Source organism: Pteropus vampyrus, unplaced genomic scaffold (genome assembly GCF_000151845.1).
Source record: "Pteropus vampyrus isolate Shadow unplaced genomic scaffold, Pvam_2.0 Scaffold234, whole genome shotgun sequence".
In the NCBI taxonomy this organism is placed as follows: domain Eukaryota; kingdom Metazoa; phylum Chordata; class Mammalia; order Chiroptera; family Pteropodidae; genus Pteropus; species Pteropus vampyrus.
Genome location: NW_011889015.1, coordinates 3,063,497 through 3,070,996, shown reverse-complemented (window position 1 = coordinate 3,070,996; position 7,500 = coordinate 3,063,497).

Below are 7,500 nucleotides of genomic sequence, written 5' to 3'. Positions count from 1 at the left end.
ACTAGAGCTGAGCTGGCACTTTACCATGACATGAAGAAAACTAGGGCTCTGATAAATTTCGACATGCGACACTTGGAGTCTCTTGAGGGACTGCCATATTCTGTTTTTCTTCCTGAGGTAATAGGCACAAAACCTGCATTAAGTTATGGTCTCTGTCGCTGTCTTCCACACAGAAGTGTAGTGAAAGCACATGTAACACGGAAGGAAAGAGAAGTCACAAAAGCGAATCTGCTGTCTAAGAGATGTGTGTGGAAAAGAAACAGAATATGGTTATCAGGAAGACAGCCTCAGCCCTCTGTTAAGCCAAAGTATATCTTTTCTTTTTGAGAATCTTCTGGTGGCATATGTTCTTTTTCCAATAACTAATATATAACTAGAATTGTTTAACCACCATAGCAGCCTGAGTCTCCTGGGCTTTCTGGATCTGGAGCAATCACCCTAAGGATAATTGAGAGGCTAGTGAAATGAGGAAAAATCAAATGTAGGGTAAATCTGCACCAAGAACACGACTCGGAGAAGTCAAGTGTGTGACTGACCTGATGGAGCTGACAAGCACATCTCAGTGACAGCCTGAGCTTCCTTCTAAATCAACTGGGCTTCCTAGTCACCTCCTAGAGGAAATTTTTTGGCTCACAAGGTAAACTTTGAAAATGATGGCTTAGAATGTATTTCCTAGAGAAAGAGGAAGATGCAGAAGTTTTTCATCCTAGATATCATCTTCTTACAGGTGTGTCAAGGGTGTCCCCTGGTCCACAATCTGCATAAGGAAGCGCTTAGTTATTATTCTCTCTTCCTCTTTAATTCTCTTTTTCCTCTCTCTCTCCCTGAACCTTTGTGCTGTGCAATTAAAAGTAAACTAAAAGAGAATCTCAAACAGAATTTCTTTTTTATTAGGCTTTTTTTTTTCAAATACAGTTGTCATACAATATTAATCAGTTTCAAGCATACAACATGAAGATTAGACATTGTGTAACTTACAAAGTGATCAGATGGAATTTTGTTACATTAAGACCTCAAAAGTACACACACTGACACTGTGTCCTTTTGCTATAGCTCAATTAAGCTACCTAGCACAAAACTTTATAGATGATATTAATTTTTTAAGTTAATCTAAAATATGTCATTATTGTCATCATCATCATCATTATCCACCACAATTATTAATATGTGTTGTTTCTGCCCTGAATAGACTTAAAGTATATTTTGATATTCATTTATATAAATACAGATGTACATATAAATACACAAAAAACATTAAATTTTAATGACTAGATTATTTGCCTGTTGCACTTCTATTTGCACTCTAAAGAGTGATTTTCAAAAGAGCAGGTATGTTATGTTCTTTACATTTATTCTTTATATAATGCCAATTATATTAGACCCTTAATAAAGGCTTTATTTTAAAATGAAGTCCATTATAGCTGTTGAATAAATAATATCAAACAAAACATTCTATTGGAACTCAAAGAAGGAAAACACAATATGGATGCAAAGATTTGGGGAGGGCATCAGAAAAAAATAATAGACCTTAAAAAAGAAAATGTTATGGCTGAGTAATATTCCATTGTACATATGTACCACAGCTTCTTTAGTCAATCATCTATCATAGGACACTTCGGTTGCTTCCACATCCTGGCCACCATAAGAAGAGATGAAATACTGCCATTTGCCACAACATGGATGGACCTTGAGATAATCATGCTAAGTGAAATAAGCCAGACAGAAAAAGTCGAAAATTACATGATATCACTTTTATATAGATATAAACCTAAAAGCAACAAATGAGCAGGACAAACAAACAGAGACTCATGGACATGGACAGTAGACTAGTGGTAGTAGTGGGGATGAGGAAGGAGGAGCGAGGTAGGCGGGGTAAAGGGGTCAAATATAGGGGAGTAGGGGGAGGGTGAAGTGGGTAAAGGGGATCAAATATATAGCAGCTGAAGGAAACTGGACTTTGAGTGGTGAACACACAATAGAATATACAGATGTCAAATGATAATGTACACTTGAAAATTATATGATTGTATTAACCAATGTTACCCCAAAAAGCTTAATTTAAAAAGAAAAAGAAAAAGAAAACCTGAAAGATCTTCCATACAAAGTTTTTCCTAGGTGAAGATCTGAACAGATTGAAGTAGATGATCTAGAAATTTCAAATGCTTGATCTTTGGATAGCAAGTTAAATGTTTTGTTTTGTTTTTAATGTAGCCTAAGAGAAGTTCTTGAGAGGGAGAGAAACATATTAGAACAATGTTTTAGGAATTCATATTGAGTGACACTATGCAGAATGGATTAAGTAGAGGAGATAATGGAGGCAAGAAGCTTACAGATATAGACTAAGAAATAATTAAGTGCTATGGGAAAGAAAAGAAAGAAACAAGAAGAATGACAGACATAGTGGCAGATAAAATAACAGCATTTAGTGGGTGATTAACTTGAAGGAGCAAGAGAAAAAAAGGAGTCAGAGATAACTCAGAGTTTTCAGGCTTTGATGACTAGGAAGTATGGTGATAACATTAAGCCCTACAGGAATATATAGTTAGGACAAGATGGCATCAGGGTGAAGAATGTAAATTTGAGGTGCTTCTTTCTGAACTGTTCACTAAAACATAAAAGATTCAGGGCTATTAGACATGGTATTCGAAGTTGGAATTTAGCTCTTAAAATTGGTGATTTACATGTCTCACATCGAATCCCTTTATCATAGGCTGCTTTCTCTCTTCCCTCCTTCACTCTGTTGCACTTCTAAGGTTTTTATTAGCAGCATGTTGGCTCATAGGCTGTACAAATGACAAGACAAAGTGCTTTCTCCTACAGATCTTCCTTCCTGTTCTGAAATGTGCAGCTGGACCTTTAAATAGACTTTCATAGCTTCTCCCATCACTTCTTGGCCTTTTGGCTAAGATCAACTGTAATTTCTCATGCCCATGTATCTTATAATTTTAATAAATGTATCACTTGATATGCTTTTCAGAACAAGTACCTCTACTGCTCAGAAAGTCTGCTTGTGTCCCTCGTCATTTTCATTTATTAAGGGTTTGGGTCAGTCTCCCTTCCCTGTTTGGCATTTAGTATAATGGATATTTTCATGTTCAATCAAAAAATGGGGGAAGCTTTTTCCCATATACCACTTGTTGCTTTTGCTGTTGTCTGTTTCAAGAGAGGGAAGTGAATGCAAATGCTTGCAGACCTATGTTAGAGCAGAGGTTTTACTTTAAGTTGCCTAGAGGATATTAAATGTTGATGTAAATCTGAAAGGAAATTATACACCCTTCTTTATAGTTTTCAGTGTTAAGAAATTAGTCTCCCTGAAGAGTTGAAAAAGAGGATACAGAGTTTTTTTATGTATTTGACTATACGAGAAAGTCTGAGTATTCCTTTTTTGGTATCTAAGGGAACAGATGTGCAACAGAATAGTGTGGCATTTCACTGGGATTTCTGCCATGTTGAAAACATTGGAAAACTATCACAGTTATTTTCATAGTAGCAGGATTTTTCTTCTGTATTCTATAGCTGTTCAAGTGTGATAATTGAGGAGAACATATCTATTGCTGTTTTCTGAAAAAACTCCCTCTGCTTCAGTCTGCAAAGTTCATAGCATCATATCTGGATTATTAAAGTGGCTCACTTCAGGACTCATTATTGAAAGACTAAGAAGGTTAAAATATATTTTGAAGGAATTATAGACACTTTCATGCATTTATTGTTTTCTGAGAGGTTGAATAAAATTTGTGATGATGAATATAGTCTTTGAAAACCTGAAACTATTATCCTCTGCACAGATCAAGTTGAAACTTAAAAATCCAAAGGAAGCAGAAAGTTTTATAGTAAAAGCTTGATAAACAAGAGAATGAAAGAATCAGCTGTTAGAATCAAAAAATAACCAGGACCTTAATTAATTTTTTTTTCAAAGAGTTGGGTTATTATTTTCCCCCAAGGACTTGCCTTTTCTGCTATTTCATTTTACCTCCATGGTTTCTTATTCATGTTAAATGGAGAAACACTACAGCTCATATTTTTCTTTTGCAAAGACTGCTTATTCTTTAATAAGGACAGGTAGTGATTTCTTTGTGGAGCTAATTGACTTTCTTGCTGTGCACCTAGAACCTTAAACTAAAGTAATGAGTTTCTGACAATAGACCTTAAAAAAGAAAATGTTATGGCTGAGTAATATTCCATTGTACATATGTACCACAGCTTCTTTAGTCAATCATCTATCATAGGACACTTCGGTTGCTTCCACATCCTGGCCACCATAAGAAGAGATGAAATACTGCCATTTGCCACAACATGGATGGACCTTGAGATAATCATGCTAAGTGAAATAAGCCAGACAGAAAAAGTCGAAAATTACATGATATCACTTTTATATAGATATAAACCTAAAAGCAACAAATGAGCAGGACAAACAAACAGAGACTCATGGACATGGACAGTAGACTAGTGGTAGTAGTGGGGATGAGGAAGGAGGAGCGAGGTAGGCGGGGTAAAGGGGTCAAATATAGGGGGGTAGGGGGAGGGTGAAGTGGGTAAAGGGGATCAAATATATAGCAGCTGAAGGAAACTGGACTTTGAGTGGTGAACACACAATAGAATATACAGATGTCAAATGATAATGTACACTTGAAAATTATATGATTGTATTAACCAATGTTACCCCAAAAAGCTTAATTTAAAAAGAAAAAGAAAAAGAAAACCTGAAAGATCTTCCATACAAAGTTTTTCCTAGGTGAAGATCTGAACAGATTGAAGTAGATGATCTAGAAATTTCAAATGCTTGATCTTTGGATAGCAAGTTAAATGTTTTGTTTTGTTTTTAATGTAGCCTAAGAGAAGTTCTTGAGAGGGAGAGAAACATATTAGAACAATGTTTTAGGAATTCATATTGAGTGACACTATGCAGAATGGATTAAGTAGAGGAGATAATGGAGGCAAGAAGCTTACAGATATAGACTAAGAAATAATTAAGTGCTATGGGAAAGAAAAGAAAGAAACAAGAAGAATGACAGACATAGTGGCAGATAAAATAACAGCATTTAGTGGGTGATTAACTTGAAGGAGCAAGAGAAAAAAAGGAGTCAGAGATAACTCAGAGTTTTCAGGCTTTGATGACTAGGAAGTATGGTGATAACATTAAGCCCTACAGGAATATATAGTTAGGACAAGATGGCATCAGGGTGAAGAATGTAAATTTGAGGTGCTTCTTTCTGAACTGTTCACTAAAACATAAAAGATTCAGGGCTATTAGACATGGTATTCGAAGTTGGAATTTAGCTCTTAAAATTGGTGATTTACATGTCTCACATCGAATCCCTTTATCATAGGCTGCTTTCTCTCTTCCCTCCTTCACTCTGTTGCACTTCTAAGGTTTTTATTAGCAGCATGTTGGCTCATAGGCTGTACAAATGACAAGACAAAGTGCTTTCTCCTACAGATCTTCCTTCCTGTTCTGAAATGTGCAGCTGGACCTTTAAATAGACTTTCATAGCTTCTCCCATCACTTCTTGGCCTTTTGGCTAAGATCAACTGTAATTTCTCATGCCCATGTATCTTATAATTTTAATAAATGTATCACTTGATATGCTTTTCAGAACAAGTACCTCTACTGCTCAGAAAGTCTGCTTGTGTCCCTCGTCATTTTCATTTATTCAGGGTTTGGGTCAGTCTCCCTTCCCTGTTTGGCATTTAGTATAATGGATATTTTCATGTTCAATCAAAAAATGGGGGAAGCTTTTTCCCATATACCACTTGTTGCTTTTGCTGTTGTCTGTTTCAAGAGAGGGAAGTGAATGCAAATGCTTGCAGACCTATGTTAGAGCAGAGGTTTTACTTTAAGTTGCCTAGAGGATATTAAATGTTGATGTAAATCTGAAAGGAAATTATACACCCTTCTTTATAGTTTTCAGTGTTAAGAAATTAGTCTCCCTGAAGAGTTGAAAAAGAGGATACAGAGTTTTTTTATGTATTTGACTATACGAGAAAGTCTGAGTATTCCTTTTTTGGTATCTAAGGGAACAGATGTGCAACAGAATAGTGTGGCATTTCACTGGGACTTCTGCCATGTTGAAAACATTGGAAAACTATCACAGTTATTTTCATAGTAGCAGGATTTTTCTTCTGTATTCTATAGCTGTTCATGTGTGATAATTGAGGAGAACATATCTATTGCTGTTTTCTGAAAAATCTCCCTCTGCTTCAGTCTGCAAAGTTCATAGCATCATATCTGGATTATTAAAGTGGCTCACTTCAGGACTCATTATTGAAAGACTAAGAAGGTTAAAATATATTTTGAAGGAATTATAGACACTTTCATGCATTTATTGTTTTCTGAGAGGTTGAATAAAATTTGTGATGATGAATATAGTCTTTGAAAACCTGAAACTATTATCCTCTGCACAGATCAAGTTGAAACTTAAGAATCCAAAGGAAGCAGAAAGTTTTATAGTAAAAGCTTGATAAACAAGAGAATGAAAGAATCAGCTGTTAGAATCAAAAAATAACCAGGACCTTAATTAATTTTTTTTTCAAAGAGTTGGGTTATTATTTTCCCCCAAGGACTTGCCTTTTCTGCTATTTCATTTTACCTCCATGGTTTCTTATTCATGTTAAATGGAGAAACACTACAGCTCATATTTTTCTTTTGCAAAGACTGCTTATTCTTTAATAAGGACAGGTAGTGATTTCTTTGTGGAGCTAATTGACTTTCTTGCTGTGCACCTAGAACCTTAAACTAAAGTAATGAGTTTCTGACAAATAATGGAATTTTCTTAACTTTATAAAAGTTTCTTTCAAGAGATGCTGGTATTTAATCTGATATAGATCCAGGAAAAAATATTTTACTCATTAAACTATTGTAAAATAAACATTTATTTATAAGTCTGTTGTTTAAAACTCAAATGCACTTCCTATAAGGAATATAAATGCAGTAGTTCACAGATACAGGCTAGCACATGAATGGACTTCATGATGAAACTGAAAAATATATTAGTACTATTTATCTTAATTTTGGATCCTGAAAAAAAAGAAACATTGTCCAGAAAACAAACAAACAAACAAAACTAATGTGGTAGGTGCAATTAGTAAAATGAAGCTTAGAAATATTAACTTGTCCAAAATCATGCAACTAGTAAGTTCTGGAGAGTGTAGAGGCAGAATAGGAAGTAGTGGTTGGGTTAGCCAGGAAACATGAATTTCAAAGGGATGTGGATTTTATACAAAGCTGGAAGCTAAATGATCTGGAAGTTGCTTTGGACAAGAAGAAGATATTAATACAATATTTGAGACCAAGAATATCTTTTTCATCCACCTTAGAAATCAAGCTTAAGAGCAAGCCAAATTAAAAATGTGTAATTACTTAAATAAATTCTCAAAGGAAAAAATTGCTACCAGTGAAAATGTTTAACACAAATACCTTTGGGGCCTGGAGAAAAACATCAACCCATCCAACAGCATAAAATTAAAATAACAAAATAAAATAGATTTTTATTTTTATTTTCC